Source organism: Columba livia, chromosome 15 (genome assembly GCF_036013475.1).
Source record: "Columba livia isolate bColLiv1 breed racing homer chromosome 15, bColLiv1.pat.W.v2, whole genome shotgun sequence".
Lineage (NCBI taxonomy): Eukaryota > Metazoa > Chordata > Aves > Columbiformes > Columbidae > Columba > Columba livia.
The window spans coordinates 6,521,044-6,546,029 of NC_088616.1; the positions used below are offsets into that span (position 1 = coordinate 6,521,044).

Genomic DNA, 24,986 nt, shown 5'->3' on the forward strand with positions numbered 1-24,986 from the left:
AATAGATTATTAAGGGAATATCTGAAGAAATAAGATTTTCTCTCCATTTTCTATTTCCTGGAGGAAGGTGAAAAGAGGCAAGAGCAGATCTAAAGCCGAATATTGTAACTTTATTGACTTAATTGAAATTGCTGCCACTGTCATCTTATGGGAGGAAGAGTCGAATCTGTCTCACAGTAACTTCCATTGCATTACAAATATAATATGTAGTCATGACTCTTCTTTTTTTTTAATTTATTTTTTTTTAAGAACTTAAAAAAGAAACAGCCCTTCTGTTTCCAGCCCAGCTGCTTACACAGTTATCTAAATAACTTTACCATTGCACTGGATTTTCTCAGATATTGGGCATACTTAATGAATTTCTCAGACATTTCATTTTCTTTGTAAGTGCCAATTATCAATCTAAGGTAATGGAGGATGGTTTAACGTGAACTGTCAAGGAAGTTGATAAAATTGTCATGCCAACACAGTACTCTTCCAGCAGAGTTAGAGAAAGATTATGAGAAAGCAATATTGTCATTTAATTAAACAGTGTTCACTTTAATATTTTGCTATTATTCATTACTTATTCTGCATACTGGCAAGTACTAGCATTCATTTTACAGTGCCATCAGTTTGTTGTGCTTGGTGATGGGCAGTTCCTTGGATGGCCTGAAAATTTCAGGTATTAAATTGGGGGGCGGGCTGTATGTATTAGAAGCAGTGATTTTTCTGACCCTCTTCTCACTACCGTAATGTGATGCTGAACAAGATTTCAGTCACAGTTGGCTGTGCAAATATTTTAGATGCAATTTCCTGTTCTCACTTTTTCATCCAGTAGTGCAAGGAGTACTGATAGCCTAAACTAATGTCTTTTTGAAATATAGTCTCAAGTTTTCTGCACATTCATGTTCCCACGTTCTCTCAGATCATCAAGATTATCTGTTGCTGGGTGTTGTATTTAAATTTAGATCTGACAGCACAAACACCCACCTCTCAAACCTCTGCTAGCCCAATGAGAGCAGAGCCAGCTAAGATACCAGTGCGCATTCGGATCCACAGCACCAGCGCTGCCCATCGAAACCGTATGAGCTCTCCTGGAGCAGCACCAAGTGTAGGGGTGAAAGCCCTTGCTGTAGACTGAGGATACATCCAAATGGGCAGAGAGACTGGTCTCAGATTAAGTCATCGATGCTAATCCCAGTTTCCACCACAGCAAAAAAACTCCTTTGAACATAGCTTTATGTTTTAGGTCAAGAAAATGAATGTATCTTTCCAGTAGTGTTGATAGGTCTTTGGTAGTGCTAATTAATGAGCATTCAGTTTTCCCTGTGGTAAAAATAGATTTGCTATAGACTTTTTAGGAATATTTTTGGCCTCTCATGGCTACTCAATTATTACTTTTTATTCTGAGATTTGTGTCAAAATAAATCCTGATCCCTCCAGGATACTTAAGGGCTGGTGGAAGTGTGCTCTATGTGACAGTTTTATTCCCTGTCAGAATCTAACTGAATAAGTACTGTCCATAGTTACGTTTTTTAAAGTAATTTGGGTCCTGCAAATGATTTACTTAATTTTTCAGCGTGGCAGTTTTTGTGTCTGTCAAATTCTGGTCATTGTGAAAATGGTTTTTTGCAATGTGTCCCTTTTTCATTGAGGGGGTGAGCATCTTCCTAACTCTCTCACAGGGAGTTGTAAAACTTCTCTTGTGGTAAAAACCAGCAGTCTGAAATGGTCACAGTGCTGGAAACCAAAGAGCAGTTCAAGGATAGTAAGTGACAGACCCTCCTTTAAGAACTTGTAAATTGAAGAACAATACAGAAGTGTACACAACTCAAAGAGGATTCAGTATGATTCAGAATAAACCAGCATGACAAAAGATTGGAAGTGGTTCACGTTGAGCTTTTCTTTGTTGGAGTCTTGAAGGATTTTTAATGCTGAGCAAGAATTTGGATCTGGTTGAGATCCTTGAGCTCATAGAGCTGTGAGTACTCCTAAAAAAGTAAAAAAAAAAAAATAATAATAATGGAAGTTATTAGAATCATAGCATAATTTGTGGAAGGAACCTTAGGAGGTCATCTAGTCCAGCCTCCCACTTAAGGCAGAATAAGCTATGAGATTAATATGCTTCCAAGTTTTTGGGTTTTCTTACGCTTTCCAGCAGACCACAGGTTAATTTCAGCAAAGTCATAGTTTTGCCAGGTTTCAATCATTTCTTTAGAAATTCAGCTATTATCACTTTTATATGCTTTTAATTCATGGGTTAACTATGGGAGCTCAGTAATATATAGTGACTATTCTGTAGTCTTTTAAAATGGTACATTCATTATTATACTACCTTCTAACTTTCCTCATAGTTCCAACAAGTGCTAGAAATACTATTGTTATGATAAGTTATGGATCCCCAATGGAGGCGTTTAATTTCATGGTGTGTTAAAGGCTGTAACAGCATATTAAAACGGAGGGGGAGGGAATCTTACTTAAAAAAAAAGAAAAAGGTAGCAGAATGATTGTTTAGTGGCATTTCTCCAAAAGAGCCATTTATCAAAACTCAAAGATAAGATTTTTATTTAAGTAATAGATTCTTCAGGGGCTAACAGGGAATAGTGTGGCTATCTTTATTAGCAAACATTGAGTACCATTGCTAATTAAGAAGGGATATCAGTGGCATCTGAAGAGAGATTAAGCTAATACTGAAGTATGTATATGATCTTTCTTTGATTATTGTTACTAAAATATCCAATAAGTTAGGGCAATTAATGATTCTGCTCATGTGTGTGATCAGAATATTGATCCACAAACCTGTGAAGGCTTGCTCAGTGCTTAACTTTGCTCGCATAAATAGTCCCTTTGGCTTAAAAACAACGGGTGAGGGCCTAGTGTTCGTGCTGGCCTTTTGGAAGCTTTCAAACTGCAGTTACCCCCGTGTGAACCTAGAACAGCACTCATAGGTTTGACTGAGAATCTGAAAATATGTCCCAATGCCAATAGCTGTGGCAGAGCACAGCTGCTTGCTTTTCAGCTCCAAAACCTTTGGGTTTTGTTTGCATCTGTCTGTCATAAGTACTTGCTTTGGAGAATGTAAATAACTAAAGATGAAAGGTGATTTTTTTTTTTTTTGTATGAGCGAAAATAAGTAAACAGATGAAATCTTTACTAAACTCAGTGTTCTGTTGTTGTCTGAGTACCTGCTACAGTGCCCACTGTGGCCAACGAGAACCTTTCCATTGGCTTTAGCAGACACTGCGCTGATTCCTGGAACCATAGCTGTAAGTGTAAATTGAGAACTCTACAGAACTACCAGAGCTGAAGGATTCAGGAATCTGGGGTAGCATTAAATATTAATTTCTGCCTGGTTGGTATCATCTGGGATTTAGTCACAGAGGGCATTAAAGAACAGGTTAAAATAAGAAAATAAACCCACAGAGCCTGAAAATCACTCAAGTCCCTCCCCACTCCTTCCCCAGGAGTACAATTATACTGTCCTTTGTTATTAATATATTATAACAGCGCCAAGTACGGAATAGTGTTTCACAGTCTGGAGCAACATACAATGCACAACTATCAAATGTCAGATAAAATTATGAACTGATGATGGGGGGAGCTGGACAAAGCAGAGAGCTGAAATTCACAAGTGGCAATCAGATCACGTCGTCACTTCAATAATTTTTTAACACCTCCATGATGTCTTTGAGCTACTGCAGTGGAAAAAAAACAGTTAATAATAGTTTGGTGAGTCAGTGAATGTTGTAGGGTAGGTTCTTCCTGAGTTAGTCTTTTGGGAGAAGTTGTAAGGAAATTTGAAGATAGGAGTGTAGCGGCTGGCAGATTATATTGAGTAAACGTGAAAAGAAAGACTGGTCACCATCATTCCATGATAACAGTACGAGCCTTGAGTATGAGGGCAAGCAGCCTCAAATTGGAAAGACTCAGCAAAGTTGCAGTAGTTAAGGTGGGAAATAGTTTGTGACTTTATCGGTGAAGGAGCTGTCTGTATAGAGGGAATGTGGGGCCGTGAATTGGAGGCAGAATGATTTAGTACAGCAGGATTCTTTTGAGAACATAATGAGCTTCTGCCCCTAAATTAAAACTTTTCTTTAAAGATTTTGAATCCAAAAATAACTATCAAGGGAGTTTCACAGAAGCATTAATTACTTTCATTCCTAAACCTGACGGTGATCCAAATTCATGTTCCAACTACCATCCCTTTTCCCTTATAAATTAAGGTTGCAGAGCTAAATTATTGGCTTCAAGGACTGCAAAGGCAATTTTCTACATCATATCTCATTCCCAAGTTGAATGTTATATGTAGATTATGCACAAACAATGCTGAAAACCTTTCTAGCAGTATCCCTTGAGCCAGTAAAGTCTTTGTCTACTAAACAGAATTTCCTAATGACAATGGGAAAGTACGTGACTGCCTACAGTGGGATTACCTCTTCTCTGACCCTACAGTGCTCTGTCTTTGGCCCATACAAATATTTTTCTCCTTTTTTAAAAGCCTACAAGTACTATGATTTTATGAGCAGTATTTATTTACTCATGGTCCTTATTTATCCTCTTTCTTCTGGCTTTGTGAATTGTTTTTTTCTTAATAACTAAAGAGATTTGTACAAGATATAGATGTCTTTCAGATGTATCTTCTGATTTAGTTACCATTAACTTGGACTGTTTTTTTTGTTGGGTTGGGGAAAAAAAATGTTGGTTGCCTGGGAGGTGGGGTGTTATTTGAATAAAACAAGGATTTGGTATTGCCATAATTCACATACATGCTATTTAACCTGTCCATTGGGTGAAATAGACTATTTGTTTTTCAGACCAGGATTAGTGCTTACACATGGGGACAGATGAAGTTGCTGCCTTCTCAAGTCAGGTCTAAAATATCCCATGCTTATCTCTGTCATAAGATCTCAATACAGAGGTCTGTCTAGCTCCCACGTGTTTCTTTGACATGTTAAATGCTCCTCTCAGTTCAAGCACAGGGACAACGAAGCCATGAAGAATAAGAAATGGATGCCAAGGGTGCGACCTAGGAATACGTTCTTAATTTTCTTCTGTGGCTGAATAGTAACGGAGCATCTCCCTGCTTTTGGCTGGGGCTCCTGGACAACGTGCAATGGTTACGCATTTTACAAATGGAATTAAAATCTCACAGACCTGAAAGGCCTGTGAACAAAGAGCAGCAGCTTGTCAGCACTGCTGAGCTTGCTACAGCCCCAGCTGGGCTGATTTTGCAGGCCTAGGCCGGAGAAATAAATAATCTTTCTAGAAATTGAAGTTCGGGTTTAGCTGAGCTTCGAGTGAGCATAGACATCAAAGTATAGGCATTGGTGGTTGTTGTTGTTTATGACAGATGGAGGTTTTTTAAGACCTCAGTTGGTGCCTTAGTCTGCTGCACGCACGTGTTTATGGCATTGCAGTCAGTGCCCTCCTTGGTTTTACACTGAGTGACAGAGAGAGGCTCTTTGTTTTTCTGCTTTGATTGTGTCAGCAGTTTGGATGAGATTCTGTATTTTTTCATTTTTCTGGTTGATGCTGGAAGGAAAGTTAAACTTAGCAGATTTCTCCCCCAGCCTGCTCATGCTGTCCGAGAGCTGTACCACTGCGCTCCTGCAAATATAATAGTAAAAAAGTTAATGTTACTGCTGACCTCCTGCCATAACATCATTCTCCCAGAACTGTATGCTTAAAAATAAGGCTCTGAAAAAAATATCCTCTAATTCTACAACTGCCGTATTTTGAAATTTCTGAAGATATTTTGCAATCCGGAGGTATTTAAATCCTACCACAGTAGTTAACTTCTACTGAAATAACCGGATCCTGGAATAACTTGAGAATGTGGGCTGTAGTTTTAAGTAGATATTCTTGGGGTAATACAATGAAGTTAAGGGTTTAACAGGAAATATAACGTGTATCTTTCACCTTTTTCTAACTCTTTGGTCATGTATCCACTTATTAAAACTTTTAATACTTAAGGTTAAAGAAAAATGCACAGATGTATCTCTGTAATCTGAGCCCACTCTGGAAGGCCCCGAGTAACTGGGACACCGGAATGGTACGACAGTTTAACATAATAAAACTGAGATATGCACATCAGAAGCACTTGACTTGAGGCTATCAGAATATATGGAACTAATAGGATGAACTCTTTCCTGTTTCAATAATTTTCTTTTCCTGGTCCAGTGTCATAGCAAGCAAAGTTGGCAGCAGCCTGTTTCCCAAATTGTGCGTGAGCCCCCAAGCTCTTTTGGCCATTGAATTCTGATTTTCCTTGTTTTTAACCAACTCATCATCCTCTCTGGCTTTTGTTCGGCTTAGAAACATGTAGATGGGATGGCAGAGCAGTTTACTGCAGTATTCATACTTATTATTTGGGAACCAATGGGAAGAAGAAATAACCTGGGATCTTTTGCAAGAGAATAGGGAGAGGCTTGTTTACCAGATCGCACATTTCTGGCAAACAGCTGGCTGTAGTTTTAATAATGAGCTGCCCATAATTGGAAAGTATTTAATCCAAGTTAACACACATGCACTAAACTTGCTAATTGGGAATTTCTCTTTATAATAAGCCCATCACTCTTGCTTTTTCAAGTAATGTTAACATGCTGATACAGCAGAGAGAGTGCACCTCGCTACATGAATGCAGCTAGCAGGCCCCAGTGCATGGTAATTTTTGAAGAAAACATATGGTAAGAGTAATGGCTGAAGTCTGTAGACAGCTTGCCTAAATTACAGTGCATCCATTGAAACCAGGACACATGCTAAGCTGCTGAAAGCAAAGAGATGTCATTAAAAAATGATTCATATACCTTTGCCTTAATGAGTGCTCACACTTGAGGATTGCCAATTGCCTGATCAATAGCTTCACTGCTGCACAAGGCAAAATTCTTCATACAAGTGAAATATTTCCATTACAGAAATGTGTATCTTCAGCATACACCCTTTTGCCTTAAAGGAATTTGAAAATAATATATTTTTTTATATATTTCTGAAACCTGCCTATATTTGAATCTAGTAAATAAACAATCATGCACTGCCATATGGAGCAATTTCATAACAGCACATGGTGAGGTTCTAATGAGTTTTACCATACTGTGCCTGACAGGTGAGTTTTCAGCTTTGATTACAGGAGGCCAAAAATAATTCATCCAGGCCAATAAAGTTTGATTTAGATAAGACTCGATTATTTTTGCTATCAGCCATTAAGAACTGTTCTATCCTCATTTTCATTTTCAGGCACATAGCCTGGCAGCAAGCAATAATGGATATTTATTGGGCTATCAAATCCACAGAGACTTATTTACTTAGTCGAGTAGTGCAATTGTCAATATTCTGTAGTCCACTGACTGCTATCTTTAAAAGGTTGAGGAGTTGTTTTCAAGCTCAACTCTTAAACTTTAAAAAAGTACTTTGAAGTTATTATTAGTAATGCAGTGCCTAGAGACCCTATTATGCCAGCCAAGGTACAAACAGAGTGAGAGACAGACCTGACACAGAAAATGTACAGACGGGCTTTTGTGTTTATTGATGAGCCCAAACACCTCCAAGCAGAGAAAGCCGGTCTGGGTCCTGCTGGAAGGGGGTGCCTCGCCATGGAGCCAGCGGCAGGACAGGCTCTGCTCACAAGGCTTATTGTGCGATCGACGGATTACAACGTGAAGCAATCTGGGTGCCGCCATGCTCAAATGGAGCTGAGCTCTGCCTGCTGCAACACTGCATATCTTGGAACAGACAAAAGCAGGTCTGTTGGAGGAAGGCTTAGAAATCTCATTTTAAGCCTGTCGTAAGCTGCTGCTACTTTAGATCTCACCCTCATCTCTTGTAAATGAATAATGGCCTTAAGCCCCAAAGGGCAAGTTATAAGACCAAGGTAAAGACACAGAGTTAATTTTAATGAAACAAATATTGGTTTACTCCATTTTTCTCCACATGAAGACGTATGTGTTACTATACTGTTTCAGATATTCCAGTTTCTCTGGTATTCAAGCAACCTAGGGGACTGAATGATTCACAGAAGGCAAGTGCAAGAAGGGAGGTGTGCTCTGCCCAGACCTCCTGCAGCTGCAAGAATAAGTAACTTTGCTGTAGCTCCTGCCTCAAAGTTTGTGCAGTTTCTTCGTTGGTGCTTCCCAAAATAGCTTAGTGTTTCTGGAAGGCTGGTAGGTCTCAAACTTCTAAGATTTAATCTTAGTACTAATTACTATTTCTTAGTTATCTTAGGTGAAAAGCTGCCGAGAGAAAAATTCCATCAGAGTTCCAAACCCGAGCGGACGGAGGAAGGAATGCGGTCGACCCAATATGAGTGATAAGCATACCTCGCTTTATTGAGACACTAAGCTGGTTTATATAAGACTTACAGTAATTATGCCTACTTGTCATCTATTAATTGGATAGCATACAATAATTATGCCTACTCGTCTTCTATTAATTGGATAGTATACAATAATTATGCCTACTCATCTTCTATTAATTGGATAGTATACATAATGAGCTCAACCTTCTTGTGGTTTCTCTGGAATGCAACCTTCTCACCCTGCTAGAGATAATTCCCCAGCTTGTTTATCTTAGACGCTCAGCTAACCAGAGAGCGACCGCTCAGTACTTTTCCACTTATACTGCACCAGACTCATGCTAACTGAGGCCTACTCATGCTAACTTAGAACAAAATTCTCCTGATACAACGGATCAATAGAGCCATGCCCCTTCTCTATTAGCCATGTCCCAACAATTCCCCCTTTTTCTCTTTGGGCTAATAACACTTCCTTGCGAAAAGTAGCATCAATTATCTTTAAACATAATTGCCTAATACATGAAAGGCAACACATACCAATAAGCAATATAAGCAAAATAAAGGCAATTCCTACCAATACTGGTTTAAAGAATGACAACAGCCATGAAGGAAAACCTAGCGAGGTCCACCACCTAGCGATTGGAAAGCTAATCGACAAGATGCATTATTAAAGGGTAAATGAGCTAAACAAGCATCAGGTTCCCCCGTACAATTACAGTTGTTCCAAACAGACACATTATACAGTCCTGTAAGCATCTCAATAGATTCATTGACTGATAAAGGTATTCCAATTAGACACGTCTTGAATGGCTCTTGAGCTGAAGCGAGACTCAGACAGAAATTAGGATTGTGCGTCTTATTGGCCCAAGTTAACCAAATGTTCTGTTGCTTCATCAACAAATGCGGGACAGCTGTTGCACCAATGGCAGTCAAAATAAACACCATCAGTCCTTTAATGCTGGCCGAGTCCATTTTGCAGGTACCCATCTTGGCCCTGTAGGAGTAAGTACACACATGTATCCTCTGCCAATGTATTGAACTTCTGCAGGCCCTTTCCACTGTCCAGTTTCTGGGTCTCGATAAAACACCTTCATTTGAACAGTTACTTTCTTTGAGAGACCTGAATGCACTTTTACTGGTGGCTCCTCATCTGATCCAAATATACAGAGGTAATTTAAAACAAACAATGTTTTCATAACCCTTTCTTGACTGTCCGTGATATCTTGAAATTTCTGCAAATATTGCTTCAGCGTTTGATTCATTCTCTCTACAATTGCTTGTCCCGTTGGGGAATGTGGAATCCCTGTAACATGTTGTACTCCCCATAACTGACAGAATTTACGCATCTTCTCACTACAATAAGCTGGCCCATTATCCGTTTTAATCTGTGCTGGTACCCCCATTACAGCAAAACACGCCGTCAAGTGACGAATCACATGACTAGCTTTTTCTCCTGCCTGTGGCGTTGCCCATACAAAATGACTATATGTATCAACTGTAATATGTACATATTTGAGCCTACCCATTGAGGGCACATGCGTCACGTCCATTTGCCATATCTCATTAGGACCCAACCCCCTAGGATTAACCCCTACGCCTAGACCAGAACCATGATGACTACACTGAGGGCAAGTCCGTACAATTCCCTTAGCTTCCTCTACAGTGATCTTAAACTGTGAATGTAATCCTTTCGCATTCTGATGGAACACACTATGTGATTCTCTAGCCTTGACAAAATCACTAACAGGGGCCGAACATGCTACCAACCTATCTGCTCTAGCATTCCCTTCCCCAAGGCCACAATCCCACATATGACTATGGATGTGAATCACTGCATATGGTTTTGTTCTTCCTTGAATTAATGTACGCAACTGTCTAAACAGTTCTCCCAAGCGCAGTTGCTTAACATCCTTAATCTGAGAATCTTCTATCCTGTGTAACACACCCGCGACATACAGCGAATCGGTCACAATATTAATTGTTTCCTCTCTCCATTTTCCCATGGCCCATACAACAGCAGCAAGCTCCAATGTCTGCAAGGAATCTCCCGGAACAGCTTCCAGCAAGTGGTGGTGCCACTCACCACAAGCGATCCAGGTAACTGCAGCTCTTCTGGACCTTTTTCCTGCATCCGTAAACACTGTCTGGGCATCTTCTAGGTGTGATTTACTGCGGAGAGGTTTCTGCATCCATTCATTGTGACCAATAAACTGCACTATTGCCGCCTTTACAGGAGACAAGGATATAGTTGTAGCTGATGAGAATAAACACTCACACAACTCCTCGCTATTCTGAAGGTACCACTCTATTGCTTCTTTTTTCATCGGAACATATATTGTCTGCAACTCTTGCCCTGTGATCTGAATTACACGCTTCCTACCCTTCCTTATTAAATCTGCTAAAGTTTCGACCTTTTGCTGTATTGACTTTCTTGGCTGTAGCTTTGGAAATACCCATTCAAGTATCCCAAGTTCCTCTCGCTCCCCTTTTTTTTCTTTGTGCTGTGTAAGAGCCCCAATTAAATGACCATCTGTTTGAAAAACAGAAAAATCTACAGGTATTGCAGGGTCACGTCTCCTTGTAAAACCCAATGTGATTAAGTGAGCTAAATTCTGGATCATTTGTTTTTGCTCCATAGAGAGATCCACCGGAGTGGAGGGATCGGTTCCACGCAGCAATGGTCGTAACACCTCTAACTGCGTATTGGTAATACCCACGACAGGCCTTAACCATTGTAAATCCCCCATGAGTTTCTGAACATCATGAAGTGTCCTAATATCTGTGGTAATATGCGGTTTTTGCGGTCGAATTTGGGAGTCAGTAATTTTCCACCCTAAGTACAACCACGGTTCTTGTCGCTGAATTTTTTCCTTAGCAATTACTAAACCCTCCTTATACAACTGACAATGTAAAAATTGCAATTGTTGCTCAGTAAAGTCTTGTTCTTGTGCAATAAGAATATCATCCATGTAGTGATACACCATCGCTGTAGGCCAGGCATCACGAATAGGACGCAACGCATTGTCCACAAACAATTGACACAATGTCGGACTATTTTTCATTCCTTGCGGTAACACAGTCCATTCAAACCGCTGAGCAGGAGCTTCCCTATTAATCGCTGGCAAAGTGAAGGCAAATCGCTGTGTGTCAAGGTGGTGCAAAGAAATAGTAAAAAAGCAATCCTTCAAATCCACAATTAACAACTTCCAGTGTTCAGGAAGCATTGCCGGATTCGGAAGACCAGGTTGTAATGCTCCCATCGGTTGCATTTGTGCATTTACAGCTCTCAAATCATGAAGCAGTCGGAACTTTCCTGATTTTTTCTTAATCACAAATATAGGCGTATTCCATGGGCTTGTTGACAGTTGCAAATGTCCTTGATCAAACTGTTCTTGTACCAACTGATGTGCTGCTGCAAGACTTTCCATCTTTAACGGCCACTGCTCGATCCATACAGGGTCATCTGAAGTCCATTTAAGAGGGATCGGGAAAGCCCATTTTGCAGTGACCGTTAGCGAAAAGCCCTTTCAGTTGTCAAAATGACTCCTAGCTGATCCAGTATATCTCGACCTATTAGTCCATTTACACCTGCAGGAAGAGTCATTACTGTAACAAATGTATTGGCTTTTCTCCCGTCTATGATGAACAGAATACGTTCAATACTTTGACGTACTGATGAATGACCTCCTACTCCTTCAACGCCCCCGTCCATAGGTTTTGTTGGCCAATCCTGAGGCCAGGCGCCCTCATCTACGATGGTCAAATCAGCCCCAGTGTCCAGTAACATTGTAAGTAAAATAGATTGTCCTCTAGATTCCATTCGAACTGACGCAGTTGGTCGCCGGCTCATTGACATAGTTAGCATCACAGCAGGTCCTGTCGATCCAAATCCACCACCTCCTCTTTCTGAAGATAATGCTGGCGTCATGTCCTTTGTTAATTGCGGAAGTGGTATCAATTGTGCTATTTGACTACCCTTCGGAATGAAAATCGGAGGAAACAGTGTCTGAACCATAATTTGTACAATCCCTTTGTAATCGGCATCAATAAGTCCCGCGATAACCGTAAGGCCTTTCATACCACTCGACGAACGACCAATTAACAATGCCCCTTGTGATTGTCCATTAATTATTAAAGGTCCTTTAAAGGTGGATGGTATCTTTTGTGGCCGCTGATCGATCAAACTGATATCTACTGAGGTTGCCAAGTCCAATCCGAGGCTCCCGGCTGTTGCAGGTTGGAGCGTACCAGTGGAGCAGCTGTCACTGTCATGTGGTGCTCTCTCTGTAGATCCTCTGGTGTTTCGATTGCTGGAGCTGCCACTTTTGTCGGAGCGCGGCGGCTCGGCGCGCTCATTCTCCCGTTTCCCGAGAAACATGCTTCAGTATTATGACCGCTAGATTTACAGTTCTCACACCAAACTCGAGGCACCCGGCAGTCACGGCGAAAGTGACCTTCTTTTCCACATCTGAAGCATTTATTACTCTGTCTTCCCTCATTCGGGCGTGGTCGTCTTTCTACTTCCACAGCAGTAGCACGTAGCGGGGCTAATGCAGCAAATGCCTGTTGCTGGGCTTGCAGGAGGTCTCTCCCTAGCTTCTCCATAGCCTCTACCATCATGGCTTGTGGCCCTACCGGAACTCTGCTCATTCTGTCTAACATAGCTTCTATGGTAGCGTCTGCAGGTAACGTCACTAAGATACCTCTAGTTACTGAATTTGCATTCTGCAATGCACACTGTCTTAACAAAGCTGCCCTCATCCAGCCTGGTACATCTGATTGTTCTATTGCTGAAGTAATCCTGTCTATAAATTGTGCAAATGATTCATCCCTTTCTTGCTTAATACTCATGTACGACGGAGATGGCTGTGATGTTTTAACATGCTCAATGGCTTCTCGAGCTGTTCTCATAGCCTCAGCACATTTTTCGGGGCCCATTTCTAATTGAGCTCGAACTTGAAGGAATGGTCCTAACCCCATTAACTGTTCTACCGTTACATCACTTAAAGGATCATTAGGATTTCTCGCTTGCTGTACAGAAGCCTCACAAAATCTCTGCCAATGTGCTTGCCACAATAACAACTGTGACTGTGTCATTATCATTCTCATTATTACCTTAATGTCTTCTGGACACAATAACGTACTCCCAAACAAATAATTTAAAAGCTGTTTAGTCGGCTCTCCATGCAACCCTGATTCCGAAACTGTAGCTCTCAACTGCGACAATAATTTCCAACTAATCAGATTATACTGCCCGTGCATATCTCCATGTCTATCTCGCTCAAATAGTGCGGAGAACGCAAAAGGTGAATCTGGCACAAAATCTCCATTGTCTGCAGCATCCTCCATTACCTTTTTCCAATTAACTAGTGCTGGACACCTGACTGGTCTCTTAGATGTATCCTTTACAACTTTCTCCATCTCTGACTCACTTATAGCTTTCCGATCGTTATACTCCTCACAACTTTGTTTCTGCTGCTGCGACTGCTGTACTTGATCTACATTCCAACTAGAACTCAACTCTGCTTTCTTTTTTACACACACCGATTGCCAGCACGGAGAAACAGGAGCCTTACATGTACTAAATAACAAATCGTCTTGTCCTGAGGGTGGCAGCGTTGGCCCCCCTGAAAACGCAGATATGCCTGTTTCCATCGGCGGAGCGGAAGGCTCCATTTTGCCGAGTTTTTGTGAAGCTACCGCGGCTAAATTCTTCTCCAGTTTATGACGCTTAATATTATTAATTACTTCCCTCCACGGTTTCATCAGTTTCTTAGCTGTTTTATCCTCGTCTATGATCATATCCCACAACACATCCCCCAATTTCCTCCATTCTCCTTCATCAAATAATAAATCAGGATCCTGAAAACAGCCTTTAGTTTTTCCCAATGTTACTAGACCAGCTAGCTGTTTAACGTAACTATGATCAACACCTCGCTTTTCTAAAAAGCTTTGTAATAAATCTAGGGCTACTTCTAAATCCATTTCTCTGTTATTCATCATTTTAACCCGTTTCTCCGTTATTCATCACTTTTAATCCGTTTCTCTGTTATTTATCACTTTTAACCCGTTTCTCTGTTATCTATCACTTTTAACCCGTTTCTCTGTTATCTATCACTTTTAATCCGTTTCTCTGTTATCTATCTCTCCGTTATTCATCATTTTTAATCTATTTCCCCGTTATTCATCATTATAGTACGGTACCTCTTGCTAAATTAAGAGACCTCTTGCAGCCCTTGTTTCCTGTAGCCCAGCACTGGCGAAGTTCAGTCGGTTCAGGCTTCGGAGACGACACACCGCAGCAAAGTGTTCGGTCGATCTTGCCCGCCGGTCGCTGCTCTCCCGGTGCCTTTTGCTTCTATCCGCCGCTTCGGATCGCCGGTTCGGGCGCCAATTGCCGAGAGAAAAATTCCATCAGAGTTCCAAACCCGAGCGGACGGAGGAAGGAATGCGGTCGACCCAATATGAGTGATAAGCATACCTCGCTTTATTGAGACACTAAGCTGGTTTATATAAGACTTACAGTAATTATGCCTACTTGTCATCTATTAATTGGATAGCATACAATAATTATGCCTACTCGTCTTCTATTAATTGGATAGTATACAATAATTATGCCTACTCATCTTCTATTAATTGGATAGTATACATAATGAGCTCAACCTTCTTGTGGTTTCTCTGGAATGCAACCTTCTCACCCTGCTAGAGATAATTCCCCAGCTTGTTTATCTTAGACGCTCAGCTAACCAGAGAGCGACCGCTCAGTACTTTTCCACTTATACTGCACCAGACTCATGCTAACTGAGGCCTACTCATGCTAACTTAGAACAAAATTCTCCTGATACAACGGATCAATAGAGCCATGCCCCTTCTCTATTAGCCATGTCCCAACAAAAAGCCATACTGGATGTCATCTTGATCTCTCAGAGGCCCTTTATTCCCATTGCTTTATTCTTCATTATTCTTTACCTCCTTCCTCTTATGGCCAACAGGTGAAAAATGAGCATTTATGTCTTTTCACAAACCCGACAAATAGGTAGGCATGTCATTCCTGAGTAGTGTGTGACATTTTATGCAAAGCTTTATCTCTGACCTTTCTTTTCTTACCCTTGGTTCAATTTCTTTCTGCCCTGGGGTTTGAGACAATGAAAGTTAATTATGACTCCTGTTAGGCCCTTTGCGGGGCTTGGCTCTTCATATACACCTACAAAAAAAAAAGTGACCTTGAAGGTCCTTTTTCAACAAATGTCCCCTATCAAACTTCATCTTTTTCTTCTTTTCCTTTCAGAAGAAATTTTAATTTTTTGTTAAATGAGTGTCATGCAAGAATTTAGTATGAATAGAAATTATATTAAATGAAATTCTATTTATTTATTATTTTTTAGGAATAATAATCTTGGGATTCCTGCTCAAGGAATTCAGAAATCTTTACCTAAATTTAGGATTACCTCTGAATTCTGAAGTGGAACTCTAGTTTGCAAACGCATTCCAAAGAGGCTGAGGTTCAGGCAGATGTTAGGCCCCTTATTTACAAATGAAATAAAAGGAGCTTGCAAATACTTTCTCTTTGCACTCCTGTGCTGTGTTGCAGTCTGGTGTCCTACTTAAGGATTAAAAACTCAGGGTAAGCAAGGAGCTATGAAATTAAACCAGCATATAACTGAGCCAATCTTAGGTAGTATCTCTGAGGTAATTAAGAATGGAGCAACACAGTGATCAAATCAAGGTTGCAATTAAAACTGAATCAACAGATCAATGGGTTCAAATGAGCAAATCATCATATTAATATAGCAGGTAATCAAGTAGAATTAAGAGGTTGGCGCTGGAGGGAATTTCTCTTAGTTGGAGTCTTAAATTGCAGGTAGAGACAGGGAAGAACCCAATTGCTTTAGCCTGATGCTCGGTAGCACTGATCCCTGACCAAAGAAAGAAGCAGATGCACAATCTTTCTGATCCATAGTTTATACCTAGTGCTCCCAACCAGTGTTTGTGACTGTTTGATTTTGTTTCATTTTTAGAAGGTGCAGCTTATCAAAACACTTTTCTTCTAGTTCATAGTGTTACAGATTTGCTTCTTGTTACAAGTTATTGATCCCTAGGACACTACAGAATCCACTCATAGTTTAACCATCATCTCTGTGTTTGAATTAGGACAGTAGCAGTGTTTGGACTGTCTGCTGTTAACTTCCATAGCTAATTCACCTTGAAGTCCAGTTCTGAGCCAGAACTTAATGAAGGAGAGGAGAGGCAGAACTTTTTCCGGGGTCTTACAACTAAAATATAATGTAACAAAAAGTAATCAGGCAATCTCAGGTAGCAAGGTAACTCATTTAGGTGTGTGAATAGACAGAAGATGCTCAAAATCATAGGGTGATTTGGGCTGTTGGATCAGACAACCTCCAGTTTTGTCTTCCAAAAGAATCTGTAGCAATTGAGCATAGCCGAGATGTAAAAATACAGCAAGTCTAAACCAAGAACATACATGGGCTTTGGGCTATAATGAGAGATATGTGGAGTCTGTGGTGCAAGAACTGACCTTGATCATCCAGTTAAGAAAACAAGATTAATTAATGTGGATGTGATTAAAAAAATATAGTTTTATAAAGAGACTCACTTATGAAATGTCTGGTTTCTCTGGTGCTCTTCCGCATGGCTCCTTCAGCATCTCGTGCTGTCCTGGACCTGAGGCAGTCTTGTTCTGCAAAGAGCTTCTCCGTGGGTCAGTTTAGTCCCTTCTTTTCCATTCCATTGGGAATGTCTGTCTCTGACATCTCCACCGTCCTTAAATTCAGTTAAATTTTGTAGTTAGTCTGTTAAGTTATCAGAGGCATAAAGATAGTGCAACGCCACAAGGCTTGTCTCCTTAAGAAAGAATAACAAGTTCTTTTTACATTTTATTGTAATAAATTTCCTTCCTGATTGAAGTATGAATCTTCCCAGACTCAACTAGCCTGTGGACATTCTCTACGGTTCTTTAAAAATATTTTGCCAAATAGGCTCATTTCAAGATTAATTAATTAAACTTTTTTCACTGATATAAAGTAACTATAAACACAGGTTATAAACAGAGAGGTAACTCATGTGCCTGTTTAGTATGATAAACTTGTTTTACCTTTCCTATGTTAATGAGGATGGCCTTTCAGAAAGCCTGTAAAATTATTATGTGAAAAAGAGATTGTTTAAAATTCAGCCTGATCTGAGGAGCGGGGCTATGCTTCTCCAGTCAGAAAGAATGCCTCTACAAATCTTGCCATCTTAATTCAGAGACCAGATGCAACACAGGTCAATTTAATTTCATTACTGTCAGAAGGTCTTCTGCAAAGATTATAATGTTTGCAAGGCACTGCCTGCCGCAAGGTGATGCCACATGAGGGGAGTGCACTGGGGACCACATGCTGGAGTGAAATTAATTAACCGATGTCAGCAATGGAGAGTTAAAAGCAGGCCCATAACTTCTTCGATTGCTCACCAAAGGCAAAGTAATAATCAGTTTAAATTTCTTATACTGTTAAGAATCAATACATAAAAAGTTAAATAAGAAGTTCTTTTAAAATTGGTGGACACTGTAACAGAAAGGAAAGACTGAAAAAGTGAGTAGGCATATTTTTGTTTTCTGTTTTTATGGTAAGTACTTACTAAGCTTAAGCTAACAAATGCAACTGCAGCACTGGATTGTCCATGATATCTAATTTTCAAACAGACATAAATACTACAGAACAACTTGTCATTTTAAAAGGGTAAACAGAAAAATCATATAAATTAAGTGACATTTAAGAAGTTCAGGGTTTATATCACAGCCACCAGGGAAATCAGAGACCTAAGGAAGAAATGTTTCTTTAGAGCGTTGATGTGATCAAGCTTGGGAGATTTTTCTTTTCTCTTTTTTTTTTTTTCCAAATGATTGTCCAGATAATTTAGAAGCATAATTTTGGACTCAAATTGCCACAGAGGATTAACTCTGTTTCTTTTTAATTATGGACCTGGCATTTGGAATTTATTTTTAAGTTGATTGAAAATCAGTTCGGTAAAACAGTGAAAGGCTAAATGCAATCAGGTGATTGCAAGAAATAAAAAGTCCCACCGAAGCTCTGGTTTGTTGAAACAGAAAAAATAATGGCACAGCAGCAAAGTTGATTGTGTTCGAGTCCTTAAGTGTTTATAAGGCCAGCAGAGCCTGCGCTGGGATAGAGGAACGCTTTGATCACCTCCCAACGTGCATCCAGAACATTTGCTGTAAGCTTAAGTCTGCCTAATCTCACTAAGTATCTTTACAAAAAGCCTGCCTCACTCTGGAGAAGGACCTTGAGGTGACGCATTAAGCACCATGGTGTTGTCTGTGCCTAACTGGGAAGTGTATTGACAGCAGAGTCATGTTTGGACTAATCAAGGATGCTCAAGGCCAAGCTCTGCTTAGGCTGGATGGGCTGGGACCAGAAGGGGAGAAAAGGGAGTCTCCCACTAAAACTTTGAAAGGATGAGAAGAGCACAAGAGAGGTTCCCCTGAAGTCATTTGGGTGCTAATTGCACCCATGGTGAAATGCAGCCTGAGAGGGATATGTCCCGCCCATGCATCTTGGCATGTGGTCAGGCTGAAGAGCCCTGTTAAAGACACGCACCTCTTCTGGGGCATGGCAACAAAGCCAAGCTCTTGCAGTAGCAGATCCAAGGCATCCATCCTTCCGGCATGTCAGGGACGGAGCAGTGATGCTCAGCATGGGCGCTACTTGCACAGCTCGTTCTGAGTACAGGCTGGAGCAGCTGCTGGTGTGTGCTATAAATGCTGTTTCCTTTCAGTCTGCAGTCAGATGCTGCTGTACCAAGAACCAGATTATAAGAAGAGCAAGCAAGGGGAAAGGTCACCTCCCATACTGTCACAGCACATCAAACAGCCAGCTGATATTTCTAACCCACAAGCACAGGAATTCATTGTGCTTATCTCAGAGCAGCGTTCTGCACACCAGACAGCAGCTTGGGCCTGTCCTCGCTGCTGGCATTTATCATGTTAGAAGATGACCTTTGAAGGATCAAATTACCAAACACCATGCTGGCCACAACTTTGCAATATGCATAGCCAAGAACTAGTGGTGATGCGGAGTTATGCCAACTTGCTTAACCCAAACAGGACCAGAGCTTGACCTCAATACAAACAACTCATTCTTTGCTGTATTATCCAATTAGTCAGAGTCATTAATTCATCTCTTTAAGGTCTTGTTCTAACAGGAGACAGTCTTATTGCCAAGATAATCCCTAACATTTTACAAACATAGCATTATAGACAGTTCTGATGAAAGGCAACCTCAAGGGGGTTGACTAATCCTCCCCCTATCCTAAGGCAGGATCAGCAAGACATTTAAGCTTTTCTTGAATGATATTTATCTAACCCATCTTTAAAGAGAACCTGTAATTCTGGGGAGGCTGCTGGGTTATAAACCCTGTCCCTTAGCCTGTCTTTCTCTACAGCTTATTTTCTGGGTTTTGGTGGGGTTTTTTGGTTCGGGCTTTTGTTTGTTTGTTTGTTTGTTTGTTTTGGGGGGTGGTAAATTTTTTTTGTTGTTAGTTTTGGTTTTTTGGAGGGCGTTGACACATTTTGTTCACCAAGTGTTTGGCTACAGATGGTAGAAAGAATACATTTATACGTTGCCTATAAATAAGTTGTTCCTATATGTCATAATAAAAGATCAGTCAGTGGCTGAGAGTCCATTAATTAATGAGCTCAGGCAATCTGTAGTAACTTCCACTGGTGTACTAAGAGCTATCTGCACGTGTACCATTCTGTTGCTTCTTGTACATATAACATCTGATTGTTCACTTAGAAATCAAGTCACATCCACTTTTAATAGAATAAGTGCTCAAATAAAAAAAATTCTTTAACTTAAAGCCTTTCCATTCAAACTTGGCTTTCATTATTTTTTTTATAAATGCAAAAAAAATGTGCCTGTGTTTTGTAGATGCTGTCTGAAAAACAGACTACACTTCTCCTTTTCTCAGAGGCATTTTACACACAGATTTTGTGCAGCAACTATATTATGATGTTTGAGAAGCAGAGCTGTGATCTTTTCTGGTCCTTGTTTACTTCTTATCAGTGACGTCTCTGACTTAGAGGATTTGTAGTGCTCTCATATACAAAATTATTAGTATATCAGCAGAGGGAATGCAAGCTTTTTCTGTCCTAAAGGGTTTTTACAAAATGTTATGCAAGTGTCTGTTACAGATGGAATTGGTAACACTGCTTACTCTTAAGGTAGTCCAGCATTTGGCATTTTAACTTGCCAGGTTTTAATTATTCAAACTAAAACTTTTTATGCAAATATTTGCTTCAGGCTAAACGTTTTAGAGAACTTTCAGGAAAAAATAGTTCAGCTGCATCCAAGGGTACAGAAATCTGAGGAAAGGAGGAGGTTAGCTTTTCCTCATGCTGAACAAAATATTTCAATAATTTAATTAGAAAGGCTTGTTTGCTCTTTGTTTAAAAATTGGCAGAGATTTGCTCCAACGTCAGAGATCTGTCTTTTCCAGCTCCTTGAAAATCCAAGGCAGACTTCTGAAAAACCTTAATCTGGCCATGTTTGGTGGTTGTACATTGGAACAGAGTCATTGAGTTGTCTATGTACCTTCTGCTCTTGGCCTTTGAGGGACTGTACAAGGTCATGGCCATCTAATAAATCTGTTTAATTTGCAAGAACAGCCAAAGGAAGTCTCAATAACCCACTTATGCTTTCTGTCTGTCTAGTAGATGTCCATAGGGACAGAATTGTTCTTTATTCCATCCTACAGATAACCTGGTGGGAGTGGGTACCATGATTTATTCAGCATTTCCTGAGGGGTGAGACGTGCCATTGCCAGGCACCCAGCTGAACCCACGTTGCATGTGATTCCTCGGGTTTGTTCTGCATCTGAAACTGAGAGTCACGCCTTATAGATCAGAGATAGAGATATATACATAGATTAGAGATATATACATATAGCAAAAAAACTGAAGTTTCTTCAGAGATGTCCAACCAGTTTCTGTTTGGCTGTGACACCTTTGACCCACCCGACCAACGCTCTGCAAGCACTTGGCAAAGGCGGCTTTGGGTGGGATGAAGTCTGGCAATATCTTGCAGATGGGTCTAGTGAGGACAGAGCAGGATATGGGCAAGTACTTGCAATGGTGTTAAGCCCAACCATGTTCATCTGGTTATTCTAATGTTCACTCGAAAATAAAGTAAAAGCTCTCTGGATCCAGTCCAGAGACTGTCTGTGCTGAGCGTGCTGCAGCACCAGACTGCAGGGACTGCGCTGGACTTACCCTGGCAGCTGGAAGAAGCAAATGTGGAGACAATTATGGTGTTAAGCACTGAACCAGAGAACGGGGAGACAGTGAAACCCTCCCTGCTTTAAGAACTTGATCCCTTGTGATGATAACAGTCTGCTTTTTGTTGCCAGACATCTCAGCACAGCTGGTGGTAGAAGTCTGTGCTCTGTACCCTGGTCTCTGAGACTCCAGCTTGAGGAGTCTCTCGCTTGATAGAATTTTTTGATAAGTTGTTTCATGACATTTAAGACTATTTTCTCGTTATTGATATATAAACAAGCAGCCATACTCAAGTTTGAAGAGGAACTAGCTACAAAGTATCTCCAAACTTTTGCATGCTGGACTGTGCAATCTTAATAACCTTCTGCATTATTTATTTTTCAGAATCTCCTATAGCTCACAACATTTGTATCAAATTGGAACCATAGGGGAAACTTGGGCAGTAGGACACGGTAGCAATTATCCCCAGTGCTGCTCAGCTATGTGATAGCTTAGCTAACCAGTTTTTGCTTTAATGGAGATTGTTCTGACTAGTGTTGCTCCAGAAGCTTGTGGTTTTTTCTACCTTTGGTTGTGTTGTTATGCAAAAACGCCATCTCCAAATCAAACTGTTTGCTGCTGACACATCGCAAACTCCTGACTCATTTGTAGTTCTGTAGCATGGAACTGCATGGCCTGAGGCATCTGGGTCCAGTCGAGATATCATTACTTAGGTCCAAATTTATTGTCATTAGACAAAAGACTGTTAATTAGCAGTAATTCTGACAGAATATTCATTTATAAGTTTTCCTACTTAAAGCGTGATACCAATGCATTTGGGGTGGAACACACTCCATCCATTTTCTTCTTAAACTGGAAAACCAATGGCAATTACTTTGTAAATTACTGCATCTCACCATACAAATACTTATTTTTTAAAACGCAGTCATGACGAGAATGCTGTTAAAAAGGTGAAGTGATGGTTTTACATGCAGGAATTGGAGACTCTGTGGGACTCTGCTAGCTGGTGCTGCAGTACATGTCTGTATAGCCAAAGGATGGGACTGTTTAGAGGTTTACTGCGAGTAGTTAGAAAATCCCAGAATGAGCCTTTTTTTTTTGCTATTCTTCTGTTGCACCCAAAATGGCTCTGTTTAAAGTTAAGATGGGAGATGTTTTCAGAATGAGGAGCTTGTGCAGGGGGAGTTTCTGGAACTGAGTTCTGAATCAAAGTGAGTATGTCTGCTTCCCACAATGCAAAATTAAGTGGATTAGTTTAAGTAAATAGGCTTTCAATTTAACTTGGAAAGACTGTGGGATTTGGGTAAACAATTACAGTTTTTTTTTTTCTTTTAAAAGAAGGTCTGTCTTGTACTATTAAAAACCAAGAAGTACTTTTCTTACTGAAGAAGTATCTTCCAGAACGTGGGACAGGCTTTGTAATGCGCTGGATGATAAAACAAGGAGTTTTATTTCAATCTATCTGTCTCCACAGTGTAATGTACGTTAGTATGTGTAATGACTGCAGGGACTGGTTAGATGTGTGATAGAACACACAGTACTGTGCTGTTATCTTGTTTTAATTACGTGCAACATTTTTCTTCAAAATGAAGAAAACAACCGAGACAATAATCTGTGAGCAAGCAGATATGCGGATGCAAAAGAGATGCCTACTGTATTCCTCTGTTGGTAGTACCAAGAAGAAAGGTCATGAAAAGCCCCATAAATAGCCTCTATTACCCAGAAAGAATGCCTCAGTAAGTGTCTGACAGAGATCCCCAGCTCCCAGCAGCCATTAAAGCAGACTTTCACTTTCAGACATTAGAAGATAAAGCTCCTTAATGAAGGGAAGATGGTTTTAGTCAAATTGTTTTCCTTTAATATTTGTTTTCTCCACTTGAACAAAATGCATATGACAAATTACTGACTAAGCTTACAAGAAAGATCATTGTTAAAATGGGCAGTTAGAATCAAAATTTATAAAAAAATTCCCATTATACTATTCAAATGGAAACAATCCAGACATCATTAAAATAAAGCAGGATTCCTTCAGGGAGAAATTATTTCTGGTTTGATTTCTGTCAAAATGACTTTGACTTTCCAGAATACTTTTACAAAATGTTTTCCTGAGGCTTTGCCTTTGTGAAGGGTTTTTAAACAAAGGAACTATTTGCCACTAAACAGAAGTAATCTGATAAAAGATTGAATTCAAATTAAGAATGCTGCTTTTTCTAATGGAAGCGGTTCTTTATTATTTTATTTTGTTTTAAGACATGTCACCTAATCAGCACATAAATCTTCATAGAATTCATCTGACAACCTCATTAATTTCCTGTGAATATTGCAGTGGGAAGAAAAGACCATAATTTCATGAAGGTAATTTATTCTAAAATCAGGTGCCTCATATTTTTAGTTCCATGAGTTTGTGTTTTAATGAACCTAATCTCAGTCATAAACACATCCTTGTGGACACAACACGGTTAGATACTGATTCTGGAGAAGACCTGATCCTGTTCGCACTCATGCACCTGTAAATAAGGAACAAATGTAACCTGGATGAAACAAACCTCAAGGGGCTATAAGAGCTTCATTTATGTCACACTGTGGCAAAAGTGGTATAAAGTACCCTAATTACGAATGCGAAACAACTTGTCTGGCAACATTATGGTGTCAGAGCAGTAAAAACCTGAACTGATGCAGCCCTGATTCAGGTCTTCGATGGCACCCAAAGCTCTCACTTTTCTCCAGCCTCACCCTCCTAATTTCATGTTCATTCTTTAGAAGTTCAGCCACTGTCTGAAACACGTGAACTTTGTGCTGAAAAGCGCATCATCTAGGGCCTGATTTTCAGTTCCTTTGTGCCTCAGTCACTTATATTTGTCCAACTGAATCTGAATTTTTCCAGTCTTATGAATAGATTTTTTTTTTTCCTAGTGACTCTCTTTTTGTTGTGCTTTTGTGTTTTGGTTGGCTGTGTGTAGGCATAAATATAACAAAGAGCTGATGTTTCTGTTGTCCTCCCATCTTCTGGGGGAGTGACCTTGACAGAGGAGGCTGCTGGATGTGATGGTCAGGTTCTCCTCCTGCCACCCTGACACCAGGTTTACACCAGAGCCACAACGAGCACAGCGACACAAGAGCCTCTCCTTGTCTGTTTTTTATTGCCCAACAGTGGAACTGATCATGTTTTGAACCATAACCCCCTCGAATTTGGGCAAATGGTCTATTTAACACCAGTATTCTGTAATGGGATTAATGATGAGGGTGCTTACATAACATATAATGTATTGTTGTCATAATTAGAAGATCTGCTATTCATAAAGCACTGGAGCTTTGATATCAATTGATAAACATTACTAAGCACTGGCTGTGGAAAAATCCCACACAGATGTTGGTAGTAGGCTAGGATTTTGATGAAGCATCATTCATCCCATATTTCTAAAG

The 24,986-nt window shown here is 40.2% G+C and overlaps 1 long non-coding RNA gene across 2 annotated transcripts in view; it reads left to right on the forward strand.

Moving 5' to 3' along the window:
• LOC135575493 (uncharacterized) overlaps positions 1-24,986 on the forward strand; it is a 313,802-nt gene that overhangs the window by 177,265 nt on the left and 111,551 nt on the right. The window lies entirely within an intron of this gene.